This window comes from Corylus avellana, chromosome 9 (assembly GCF_965113065.1).
Source record: "Corylus avellana chromosome 9, dhCorAvel1.hap1.2, whole genome shotgun sequence".
Lineage (NCBI taxonomy): Eukaryota > Viridiplantae > Streptophyta > Magnoliopsida > Fagales > Betulaceae > Corylus > Corylus avellana.
In genome coordinates this window covers 16,440,290-16,454,761 of record NC_142498.1, presented here as the reverse complement: position 1 = coordinate 16,454,761, position 14,472 = coordinate 16,440,290, and positions in this window count along the sequence as shown.

Below are 14,472 nucleotides of genomic sequence, written 5' to 3'. Positions count from 1 at the left end.
ATTAAAATCAAGATCAGCAATATAAAAACTAAAACAAATTTTGATTATAATTGTCTCTCGCACTATTCGGTGGAGACTTTTCCATTTATATAAAGAAATGCACAACACATGGCATATATAAAGACACTTGACTGTTAAAGAAATAAAATAGTTGTACTAAAAAAGACATAAAGGTAGCCACACTATTCAATCATTTATAACTGTTGGAAGACATAAAGGCAGCCACACTATTCAATCATTTGTAACTATTGGATTAATGTGAGTGGATGATGTAGCAGCTAGATTTATTTCTGCAGAGGAAGTTTGTGAGGTTGATGTTACTGGAAGAGGAGTAGATGTGAAATTCATGGTTTCTTGTGTCCTTTCACGCTCCCTCAAACTCCACGATAAGGGACGCACGTTGAGGTTGAAAACTAAGGAAGAGAATTGAGTAGTTGCCAGTGGCTTACTAAGAGCATCAGCCAATTGATATTTGTTGGACAAAAATTTAACTTGAAGCTATTTGGAGGCAACTTTGTCACGGACAAAATGATAATCAATGGCTATGTGTGTTGGTGCACGAATGAAAAGCTGGGTTAGCCGTAAGATAAGTAGCCCCAATATTGTCATAATGGAGTATGGGTGCTATTGGAAGAAAAACACTAAGTTCTTGAAGGAGAGACTGAAGCCAAATAAGCTCCGCAGCTGTATTGGCAAGAGCACGATATTCAACTTCCGTGCTTGACCAAGAGATAATTGGTTGCTTGTAGGAGGACCATAAGATCAAATTGTTACCAAGAAAAACATAGTAGCCCGTGGTGGATCGGCGATCATCAGGACACCCAACCCAGTCAGTGTCGGAAAAAGCAATCAAGTGTGGTGTAGAGAATTTAGGTAGAAGAAGACCATGACTAACGGTATGCTTTAAGTAACGTAAAATTCTTTTTAACGGCAGTCCAATGAGAAATAGATGGACAATGCATAAATTGGCAAACACGATTGACAGCAAATGTGACATCAGGCCTTGTGAGAGATAGATACTGCAAAGCTCCCACTGTACTCCTGTACAACGTAGGATCCTCAAAATCTGGGCCATCAAACTTGCTTAAGGAAGCAGTAGCAACCATAGGAGAGGTGACTGGTTTCGCAGTGAGCATATTTGATCGTTTAAGCAAATTATAAATGTAGCGTTGTTGAGACAACATCAAACCATCATTGGTCTTGACTGCTTCGACACCAAGAAAAAAATGCAGCGCTCCTAGATTTTTTTACAGCAAATTCACTCTGTAATTGCTAAATGAGAGTAGAAATTGCTAATGGATTTAAACCTGTGACAATAATATCATCCACATATATCATAACATAAATTCTAAGCATGTAGCGACAAGAAGAATGAGTGAGGAATCAGATTTGCTTGCAATGAATCCAAGCTCAAGTAATTTAGTGCTGAGGCGAGAGAACCAGGCTCGTGGAGCTTGTTTAAGACGATACAATGCTTTCTTTAGTTTACAAACATGTGTAGGGTAGCCTGGATGACTGAAACCCGGTGGTTGAAGCATAGAAACATCCTCTTGTAAGTATCCATGTAAGAAGGCATTACTTACATCCATTGTAGAATATCCCAACCTGCAGAAACAACAAGAGAAAGCACCAGTCAAACAGTTATGGGCTTAATGACAGGACTATAAGTCTCAACAAAATCAACCCCTTCTTGTTGATGAAACCCCTTTGCAACCAAACGTGCTTTGTACCGCTCAAGTGACCCATCAACCTTTATTTTGATACGATAGACCCATTTACATCCCTCAACATTCATGCCATTGCCTTAAGGAACAAGATCCCAAGTGCCATTTCCCAGAAGAGCTGTGAACTCATCATTCATTGCAGCTCGCCATTGAGGAAGCTTTGTTGCCTCAGTGAAGTAGGAAGGTTCGGTATTTATATGTGAGAGATTGGCGGCAAAGTGGTAAACGCCTTAGGGAGTGGATATCGAACAATACCATCAGTAAATTGTTTAGGTTTAACAACATTATCTTGCAATCTGGTTCGCATAGGATGGATTAGGGGGGGAGCAATTTCTGAGGGACCGGAGGGAAGAGAATTAGAGCTGGCTATGGGAATGGTTGGGGAAGGGGTGTTGGAGAATGAGTCGGGAAGCAACTGGGCTAGCATTACTAGATGGGTGGAAAGTGAAGGACTCAAGTGCACACTTGATGCAGAGGTGTTGGCAGATGGAGGTGATGTACTAGACATACTAGGCGGGTGAGATGCAGATGTAAGATCATGAACATGTGTGGGTAGAGCAATGATTGAAGGAGTTGGAGGAAGAGACTTAGAAGAAGGTGGTAAGAGGCCAGATTGGAAGGGAAAAAGAGATTCATCAAAAATGACATGATGAGCTAAATATGTTCGCCCCGAAACTTGATCAAAGCATTTATAGCCCATATGAGATGAACCATACCTGAGAAAAACACAAGTTTTGGATCAAAAATCTAATTTTTGTTTATTATATGGATGCAAGAGAGGAGAACATGCCAAACCAAACACACGTAAAAAAGAAAGATCAGGTAAGGTTTGGAAAAGCAACTCAAAGAGAGATTTATAGGAAACGACGGGTGAGGGAAGATGATTTATCAAAAAACAAGCAGTTTGAAAAACATCATTCCAATGAGATCGAGGAACAAAACTATGAGCAAGGAGAGAAAGACCGGTTTCAACAATATGACGATGTTTGCACTCAACCATTCCGTTTTGGTGGTGAGTATGGGGACAAGTAACGCGATGAGCGATCCCTTGAGAAAGAAGAACCTTATGAAGACTTCGAAACTCACCACCCCAATCACTTTGCACGGCTTTGATTTTATGATCAAAAAAACGTTCAACTAATTTTTGAAATTGAAGAAAGACATTTGTAACATCAGATTTTAAACAAATAGGAAACAACCAAGTGTAACGACCAAAAGAATCAACAAACGAAAGTTAATATTTATTTCCATTAACAGAAGTACAAGGAGTGGGTCCCCATACATTAGTAAAGAGGAGCTCTAAAGGAAAACGTGCTTGAGACATAGTAGTAGTAAAAAGTAAATGATGGCTTTTGGCCATTTGACATGAAGAACAAACGGGCAAGGCCTTATTGGAAAAAGTGGGAAGACCAAACTTGGAAATGACTTGACGAACGATGCGGAGAGCGTGATGACCAAGGCGATCATCCCAACGTCCAACAAAAGCGCGCTCACCAACAAAAGCGGAAGGAAGAGGGGCAGTGGCGGTTGAGGAGGAAGGCCAAGGGTATAGACTGCCCTTAGTCCACCCTCTGAGGAGGGTAGTCCCCGACTGCAAATCCTTAACAGAAAAAAATGAAAAAGGAAAAAATTCAATAGAGACATTGTTATCTCTGGTAAATTGACTTACTAAAAATAGATTTTTCTGGATTAAAGGCACATGCAAGAGATTATGTAAATAGAAATTAGAGGAATGAGATGGAAGTTTAGCTAAACTAGTGTGCAAGATTGGCAAACCTTGAATATTACCAACACGAATCTGATCCAAACCAGTGTACTCAGTTGCTTAAAGACTAAGATTATTGTAGTCAGGGGTCAAGTGATTTGTAGAGCCTGTGTCTGGATACCAATTATGGTTGGTGCCTACAGTAGAGTTAGCAGCAAAGACATTGAAGTTGGGAAACTTGGGAGCACTTTGAAAAGCATGATCAAACCTATGATAGCAGTTCGTAGCAGATTGCCCAAGTTTGTTGCAGACTTGGCATATAAAACGTGGAGCTTGGCCGTAGGAAAATTGTTGGTGACCACGGCCTCGGCCACGCCCACAGCCACTGCGACCACGGTTGGAGAAGGACCCATGAGAGGAGCCAGGGTGGGAAAGCTGAGAGTTGGTGATCCGTTGGCTAGAAATAAGTCCGAGGGAGGCATGCTTCACAGCTGCTTTGGCAAAGAAGCCCGAAAGATCCAGAGAAGGAGATAAGTGTTCCGAACGCATTTCATGCATTAATAAATGGGCATATAAGTCCTCCGAAGACAAAGGTTCAACACGAGTGGTAATTGAAGTAACAAGAGCATCATATTCAGAGCCCAATCCTGCAAGAAGATAAGAATTAAAGTCGGAGTTGTCCAATGGTTTGCCTACCACAACAAGCATATTAGCCATGCCTTTAACTTTTTGAAAATAATCCGAGATTGATAGAGCGGATTTTTTCAGATTTGCAAGTTGGAACTTGAGCTTGAGAACACGAGCCTGACTTTGAGAGGCAAATAAGCGCTCAAGAGTGAGCCATGCTTCACGGGAAGTGGAGGTGTTGAGAATGTGAGCCAAGAGTAGCTTTGTTAATGTAGAGAAAATGGTTGCAAGGAGTAATTGATCTATTTCACACCAAGTAATGTAAGCTGGATTTTGGACAAGAGCAGAATCAGTACTAGAAGAAGATGCTATTGTAGATGCACCACATGAGGCAAGAACCACCATGGGTTCAGGGCATGGAAGAGTACCATCAACATAACCAAGAAGGCGGTGAGCTTTGAGGTAGGGAAGAAATTGACCACGCCACACTAAATAGTTGTCGCGGGTCAATTTATGCTGAAATTAATGTTGCATATTTGGGAGAGAAACAGTGGCAGTACCACTTTTTTGGGTAGCCATAAGAGATGAGTATAGAATAAAAGGTTGAAAAAAAAAAGAGAGAGAGAGAGAGAGAAGATCGCACAAAGACTATTAAGTCATGAGTGCTCTGATATCATATAAAAACTAAAACAAACTCTGATTATAATTGTCTCTCACTCTATTCGGTGGAGACTTTTTCATTTATATAAAGAAATCCACAACACATGGCATACATAAAGACACTTGACTGTTAAATAAATAAAACAGCTACACAAAAGAAGACATAAAGGCAGCCACACTATTCAATCCTTTGTAACTGTTGGAAGACATAAAGGTAGCCACACTATTCAATCCTTTGTAACTGTTGGATTAATGTGAGTGGATGATGTAACTGTTGGATTTATTTCTGCAGAGGAAGTTTGTGAGGTTGACGTTACTGGAAGAGAAGTAGATGTGAAACTCTTGGTTTCTTGTGTCCTTACAAGCAAGTACAATACTTTAGATAAAACTAAGACACTCCTCTAACCAGACTTGATCTAAAAATTGACTAAGGGATGTCTTCGCCTCAAGATGGGCCGCTTCATTAGCCTCCTTGCGGACGTGTCTAACGAAACATGCTTGAAAGCTCAACATTCTAATAGAGACTAGAATTAGAATGTTGAGCTTTAAGCAACTCCCCCAACTCCTCCATGCATACGATGGCCTAGTCCCCAAATTTGCCTCTAGAAAATTCTCATGTGGATAATATTTTTCTCTAAAAATTCTCGAAACTAGACAATGTTGATAATGGATTAAGCGTCATCCTTGTTTTGCTAGCAATGCTAGATTAAAACACTCCAAATCCCAAAAACCCATCCGTCCATAGTTTTTGGACATTCCTATTCCTGCCCAACTCATCCATTTCACCTTAGATGTGTTCTATTGTTGTCCCCACTATAACTTGCTCATCATAGAGTTTAAATCTTTGCAAAACGTTTTTGGTAGTTGAAACACACTCATGGTGTAAGTAGGGATTGTCTGAACAACTGCTTTGATTAAAATCTCATTCCCTACTTGCGATAGGAATTTCTCCTTCTAGCCACTCAACTTTTTTTCATACTCGCCCTTGGATGCCCACAAAGGTTTTATTTTTTGTACTCCCCACTAGTGCTAGAAGGCCCAAATATTTCTCATAACTTGTTGTCGAAGGGACCCCCACAATAGATGATAGATGTTTTCTAAATTCTCTTCACATATTTCGACTAAAAATATAGAAGTCTTTTCTTTATTAATCTTATGCCCCGAAGTGTTCTAATAGACTTTTAATAATTGTTGAATATTTCCCCACTCCATAATATTTGCTCTACAAAATAGCAAGTTGTCGTCTGCAAAAAATAAATGGCTCAAACGAAACCCTTAGTAGCAATCGGTTCCTTCTCCATCCCCCAAGGCCCCAACTTTGTTCTCTACCTCTATATACCTCTATATAGCAAGTGCTTGCCTTTTTACCTTTGGAGACAATAAGATTTGATATCCGTTGTGTGACAATCGATGGGCACCTCTCTCAACAAACATTAGACTAGAGATCCTCATCAACACCTCCGGTCCAATTAATCTCAAAGCAATCTTCTATGTTATGGTATTCAAGCTCTCTTACTACTCTAGCTATACGCGACTTTGCAAATAGCTAATTCTTTGGGCTGCTTCAAAAATCGTCAATTCGACGGCCCCTTTCTTAGCTTGTAGGCTGGATTGGGCCAATTCTTTGACCCATTTTCTTCTTCTTCTTTTTTTTTTTAAGCTCTGCATGAACTTCATTGGGGTATCAGACTCGCCTACCCCTTCCTTTTGTATTTTTTTATTTTTTTTTTAGTTTTATTGAAATTTATCTTAACCATGATAAAAGAAAAGTAGTGGTTCCATTGAAAAGATAGTTTGCTGCATGGGCTTTCGGAAGTTCATTACTAGTGAGATTGAGTCCATATGCCACTGCCCAATTTCTTGTGGGTTTTCATCCGTACTTAATAGCCTAGGCTTGGGCTTGGATGGGCCGTGGGTCGGGAAATAACAATCACACACCCTATCTACCACCTAACCTTTCAATCTCAACTGGGTCTTACAAGTGGACATGTAAACGTCAAATGAAGTTATGCCAGCTCATCACACACGCACCGTCCTTTAAGATTTTGATCCACTTACGCGTTATATAAGACTTTATTTCCTTTGCACGTCATTTTGTAAAGACTAATTCTCACCTTCATTTTACATGATTGACATGGTATGTTTATCCGACTTTTTATTTATTTATTTATTTTTAACATGAATTAATATTAGTTGAGTGGAATGTGAGTCATGAGATGGAGGTATAAATAAAAAAAGTAATGTTAAATACTGCATTTCTATTTCACTTGGTTGATATGACAGTAAATAACAATCATTCACCCTCTACAATAAATAAGGGTTCATTCTATGAGAATGAGCTCTCTCATCCCTACTCTCTCCATTCTCCCCATAGCTCAAAAACATTAACTCGAGCATCAAATCGAGTGCTTCCTATCAGAGGACTGGTGACCTGTTGACAACCCCTCTTTCTCTTTTGCAAGATTAGTAGAAGACTCAATCTATACGTACGAATGAAAGAAAATGAAGATACACCGAAATAAAGAGGTCGTCTAGCAGGGTCATAGTCAGGATATTTTGGGCTCTTACTACATTTTCATCTCACACACCTTTATTTTATTGAGCTAATATGGCAGTATCCTTATTGACTACGAGTGTTAAATTAAGTTCAAAAAATCATTACCTAAAAGAAAAAAGAAAAAAGAAACAGTAGTTATGGTAAAAGAATGGATATGGTTGGGGAGTCGTGCGTTACCATCCTTTCTTAAAAGGTTTGCCAAACATTTGATGATATATAAATTAAGATCCTCCTTTTGAAAACTCATACAATTGACAATATGATATACCCATTATCCCCACACCTTTTCAAGATTACAAAATATAATAATAATAATAACTAGGCAAATTTAATTACCAGTTTACACACTGACACATTATTATGTTTGGTGCAAGAGTCGGTGCTTTTGCCAAAAAAGTGTAAATTGGAGTTTCATGAGTCGTGTTTTTAAATCCACTAATTATAATCAATAATTATGGACCAACTTTGAGAGATTAGGGTGGTTTTTAATTGGAAAAAAAAAGGGTACCCAAATTTGTTTGCCCCCACTAATCAATTGTGAAGAAAAGGTAAGAGAAAAGTTAATTAATTAATTAATTAATTAGATTATTAATTCAAGTTTAGTCAGAGGGAACAGGTAAGCATGGTGCTCTAAAAGCCCGCAAATCTACAAAAAGATGAGCAACAAAAAGGCAGCTTCTGCCTTGTCGTCTACTACTTGTTCCTTGCTTCTAAGTTCTAACTCCACTCTCACATTTCATTTTTACATATATTTAAATTAAGGGTAAATTAATTATTATTATTATTATTATTATTATTATTATTAATTTTTTTTTTCAAGTTTCATCATTTTCATATTTAACATTAATTTTCATATGATCGAATATAATGAAAAAGCAGAAAACTTTAAAGATAGGGAGACATTGTAACTAACCATATATATACATATGTGTGTATATAATTGAAGGATTTAATTAATTATTTAAATTTGAAAAAGGGGACATATATAACATCTGACCCATAGTTTAGGGTATGAAAAAGCAGTATATAACGTTTAATTAATTAATTAATTTAATAAAAAAAATACTTGAGTTGGGTATTTTATTGATCCCAAGAAAAGATGAAATATAAATAATAATGAAAATCATAGTGGAAATAATAAACAAAAAGGAAAGAATATCTGATGCCAACTTTCCAACCTCCACATCTTATTCTTCCCACTAAAGTATTAGAAGAGTGAGAAAAGCTTGAGATGTCAGCATCTGCTTTATAAAGGGTAGGAGGAAAAAGGTGATGGTCTCAGTATTCCTTCCAAAACAATCCTTTTCTTTTTTAGGGTTTAGGTAAACCAAGTTGGACCTACATATATATATTATATTTTGTTTCACAGAGAGATTATAATATATATATAGTTGGAAGATGAGTGGGAGGGAGCAGTAGACTTTGATTTTCTACTTTTTAGAACATTACAAAAGCAAAAGACTAAAGACTATAGACTAAAGAAAGTAGGTTAAGAGCATGCTTAACTAATAATACATTATTATTATTATTATTATTATTATTGTTATTGTTATTGTTATTATTATTATTATTATTTGTCTTACGTTGGAGACAGGGGATTTCATCCCCCTTCTCTACCAAACAACAACATAAATATTGATACTCCACGCAACCTTTTTCCACTATGATTTTGGTTACTCCTTTTTGGAGTTTTCCTTAATATTGAACCTTCAACTTGCACATAGCCACCCCCACCACCTTACCAAAAGCCAATGCATATCATGAGATCATACCCTAGGATAGATTAACACCATTCTTTAACAAAGGAATTATTATTTTCTTTTTCTTTTTCTTTAACAACTTTAATGCCCAAATTTGTAATTGTTGAAGATTTTTTTTCTTAAAATATTTTTATGACGTAAAACCTCTCTTAAAGCTGGCCCTTCGAACCACCTTTAGAGCAAATTCAGACTCGAACACAAGGCCTTGAGGTATAACACCACTTAGGCTTCCATTCGAGTTATCCGTGCGGGACAAAAGGTTTAACTATTGATACACAAAAACAAAAATGAAGATTTTTTTTTTTTTATCCTTGAGCAAAAAGAGCAGGAAGGGGCGACCAACTGTAATTACTCTACTAGGATGTTGTCATGGTAGTACCAACCCTCTAAGAATTGCTTAGGAGGACATAAACAGCAAGAACTGCATGCATTTCTTTAAGACCAATTGAGTTATAACCTAATCCAATCCCACCAGAACATCAACGATTAATATTAATCAATCTTGTATGAGTGATTTTTCATTGCAAAAATTTAAACTCACACCCTAATACATAAATCTCATGAGAATTTTCTTGAAATTACTTAACAACCGCCGCACGTGGTTGATTATATCATATTTTGAATGCATACATAGGATAGAAGGAAAGAAGGAAAGAAAAGAAAATTGAAAATTTGCACTAGCGTGTGTGGGGGGTGGCTTTTGAAAAAGGCAATATTAATGCAAAAGCATGGAAATTTCGTGGGGGGAAGGCATGAGCCATGCACGGGGTTTTGGTAAACCTTTAAAACGGTTGGGTTGGGGGGTAAAGTTGTTGAGGGGTCGAATCAAGGGGCCGGTGTGAGTGAATCATTCCCATGCCCGCCCCACTTGATTGAGCCGCCGACACGCATGGTCTCGCGGCCTTCTAGACCATACCGGCCAACCTACCTTTTTACCCTACTTTTTTGACTTTCAAAACGCGTTATATATATATATATTTATTATTATATTTATAAAAGTTTCAAGTGAATCTTTTCTTTTTCTTTTTTGATAAAGATAAATTAGTCAGACATTGTTATCATTATGTTTGGTGTGACCTTTATCCCTAATTGGTGTGCATAGTTTCAGATTATCACTGTGGATTGCTTAGGTCATGTGCATGAGCTTAAAAGTTAAAACACCTTCAAAAAAATAAAAATAAAAACCAAAAAATAAAGTCCGTTGACATCGCTTCCCCTTTCGTATGATCACCGGTATGAGTTCACAAGATTGCTTTCCAAATGGAACCCACGAATCGAACAAAAGTATGCTAACCTTATATTCGAGAATGTTGATGCAAATGAGCATCCCGAGTCCAAGTCCACGAGTACTTGCAAGACAATTATCAAATAAGGGCCGAGGCTTGCTGGATGTGTCGGCGAGAGGTTCATATGATGCTTATGGTAGCGGTCATTTAGATGTCTTAGAAGTTAGCGTTAGAAGACAACAACCCCATACCTTATAATAGAAGGGAGAAAACCCATACAGAGGCAAGCCACCCAATGGCCCATGGGGGTGGTTGACCATTCCCAAGAGCCAAATGAGGGTGGCTGAAACCACCCCCAAACCCTTTAGGGGTCAAACGACCAGATTCGGGGTGGCAAGCCACCCCTTGGCCCATGGGAGGTCATCGACCACCTCCAAGGGGCCAAATGGGGGTGGCCTAAACCACCCCCAAATGGCCAGATTGGGGTGGCCGGCCACCTCCATATGGCCAATGGGAGTGGCCGTAACCAGCCCTAATTTTTTGTTTTTAGTTTTTTTTTTTTGTATTTTTAGATTTTTTTTTTTTGTTAAAAAAAAAAACAAATGGGGTAATTTTGAAAATTTTAGACAAAACAAAATTGCACGTGCCTCGTACGTGAGCAATTTTTCGTCAAATTGGACAGAAATAATTAACAGAGTGACTACATTATAAATTTTCGATACCTTGTTGAAGTACATTACAAATTTGGTAATACTTTTGAGTCGTAAATATAATTTTCCCATATTAAAACACAAACGCCAAGACTAGGCAGGTCCAAATTTAATAATATTGACTACAACTGGAGGTTTCAATAAATACAAATAGAGAGCGTTACATTTTTGTCAGAACATACAAATAATTCTGATAAAAACCATGGTTTAAAAAAAAATTAAAAAAAAAACAATCAAAATCAAAATCAAAACATGCTGAATTCTGATTGATCTTGGCACGTTCCACCGGCCTATCATTGCAAGTATTACTAGGAAAAGTAGGATGTTATAAAAATAACAAACATTATTAGACATAAATACATTATTTCATGTGGAGCACGATTGGATCGATGTGACCCAAGAATTTGCAATCCCAATAAACAACTCCTTTTTGTTCCAATTAATTAAGTGTACGTTTGTTGATAAACCATTTTACATTATTTAAATTGCATGCCAATGGTGGATTTTTATTTTTATTGCAAGAAATTTATATATGTGTGCGCTTCGAGCGGTCAATTTTTTAAATGAGAATCAAACACGAAGCTATTATAAAATTAACGAGTTATGGTTAAAAAGTTTAACTTATTTAATTAAATAAGTCGAGTTATTGTTGATCTATATAATATATTCATACTTAAACACGACCAAATATGAAAGGAGGAGAGGTTCTGCCTAAATAAATATTTTTATTAATATAAATTAAAAATAAAAATAGGTGAAAATTAAGTTCTAAACACAACTTATTCTTTGTAATTTTGCCCCATGTGAACCGAAAACTTGTTTCCATCACTAGACACGATTCGAACTTGACACGCGACATAAATGTCAGCAATTTTGACATAATTCACGAATCTGACATGAACTTAATATAAAATTAACAAGTTAATGTTAAAAAATTTAACCTACTTAATTAAATAGTTTAACTTTATATCCATATTTCGATACAGTCTGATCATGACCTGCGAATATGGATAGTACACCCCTTTGTTTGCTTATAGCATAAACTGATAAAATCATAAAAGTAGAGATGGATGCATGGTTTGTGTAGTTGAGATCGAGAAGAGTCGGCTTTATTGAAAAAAAAAAAAAAAAAGATTTGAATGATCTGAGCTTCCTTCCCAGATTAAATTAATCTGGTCTAGTTGGTGGGGAAAGATGGGGGGAGAGAGTGATGGATTTTTGTTTTCATTCCAGAAAGGTTGATATGACACAAGGAAGGGACACAAGTATAAAGGTGTAAAGTTGTGTGAGTTGGAGAACAAAAGGCCGGCCACCCCTACCCTAACCTTTTCTGCATACAGACAAAACTCTCTTGTATTCCTTTCTCATCACGTTTATTCCCTCACACACACAGAGAGAGAGAGAGAGATCACCTTATCTTCTTCAACCTTCAACCCTTTTTTTTTTTAATTAACTGAAATTAATTTCTTTTTGAGAAAGGCAATGGGGGTGTTTGCATTAATGGTGTAATAATGTGTGTGGGGGGGGGGGGGGAGTGATGATATTTTGCAAGAAATAACAAATAAATGACAACACATGCATGGTTGGGGTGATCATCAATGGAGCTCATTAATTTGAACTTGACATGATTGGTACATTTTTGTCTTTTAGGTCTCTTCACTTCGTTTTTCTTTCTGCAATTCAAATCAAAACCCTCACAAGAAACCCTTTGCATTAATGGTTCAACAATGACTATTATTTTTTCCCCTTGGCAAAAAGGACATTAGCCTATTTGCCACTCATGCTATAGCTAGGCTTGGAATTAGTCATTTTACGGACCATGCTAGAGGTTTTGGAGGGGGGCGGACTTATAAAAATACTACTTTTTACGCCGTGATCTCGTCAAGTCAAATCTTTTTAATTTTAAATAAGGGATGTGTCTTGAATACGCTTTTCAATTTGAAAGCAAAACACTCGTAAACTATGACTTGATATGAAATTAAATTTAAGACTTCCGACTTTGATCTTATCATCTTTCCTTATGTGTTGACAATTGATAGGAAGGTGTGCATTAATGATGTTGTGTTGAAAGTGGGGGTTGGACGGCTTGTTTAGCCTTGAAGAGCACGGCAGAAGATGATAAAAGAGATAGAGAAAGGTAGTCTTTATCTTTTGAAAGCAAATGTAGTAATAAGAGTTGAAAGATCCTTCTCTATTAATAAGAGATCAGCGCAACAGGTGTTTGAGGAAGTAAACAAAAGAGATCCATTGTCTTTTAGTGCTGTGGTCCTCAATCAACTTTCTCATGATGCCCATGGGAATGCGATGTGGGTTTTCATTTTCTAAAAGCTTGTGTTATATGTTTGAATCAGAAAGTCACCCTCCAACTTCTTCTCTGCCCCCATTCATTTCTATATACCATTTTTTTCAATATTTTCACACCTTTGGTAATCATGGGTAGGAGACCGTTTTATGAGATGGAAATCATAAAACATTAATACAATGCTTGTCATGGAGGGTTAGATACTTGGATTTGAATTGGGTGCTGTAAACAAAATATTGAGAGTTATAATTATATTGAAGTGAATGATTTCACTTTTCCAAATAATTGGCATCTAGAGATGAATAAATGAGTTTAGGGAAGTTTTTGGCTTATTTGGTAAATGTGTATTGAGGATAAAAATAACAGCATCAATGAGTCATCATGATTCATGACCCACCAAAAGATCACTGTGATTCTAATTAGATCTTGTCATAGCTAATGTAAGAGATCATATATAAGACTCATCTGCTTCAATAAGTAAGCAAAAACAGTTGTTTTGTTTTTCTTTATGATATTGTCATCTCAGTGAATTGTATGATTTGATATTTTATTAATGAAAACATGCGATTCACTTAAAAAAAGAAAAGAAGATATATTCTATAAATTCTCTTTCACATTAACTTATTAAATTGCTAATAATTTGGACAAATTGAAGCAACTTGGTGGACCCTTAATTGGAATGGCTGTCCAACAGTGTCAAATGAATACTCCATCTATATTGATTTACTTCCCTTCCAAGGTTCTCTGTCTCTCTCCCTCATTATGTTCTTTGTTCACCAGACAATAGACAAGGAGCACGTGGCTGTGAAGTAAGCAATGTAGATATACAGTGGATGGGAATTGTAAGAGATTTTTGTTTTCCCTTCAAATATTTGCTTCATTCCCATCATTATGTAGGGTTACACCTGAATGGCAAAGAGGAGCTACTTCTATCAAATCAACCCCCCTACCATTTTCTGTACTTCACATGATATTCTGAATCCTTTCTCAGTTTTGCTTTCTCAAAATCACAAAAATAATAATAATTTTTTTTTAAAAAAAAAAAAACGAAGAAATATATATATATATATATATATATATATATATACTTGTTTATGGGTCTTGAGTCTGGACTCTAAAAAACAAAATAAAACAAAATAATAATAATAATAATAATAAATAAATAAATAAACTAAAAAGGATAAAAAGGAAGATATTAGAG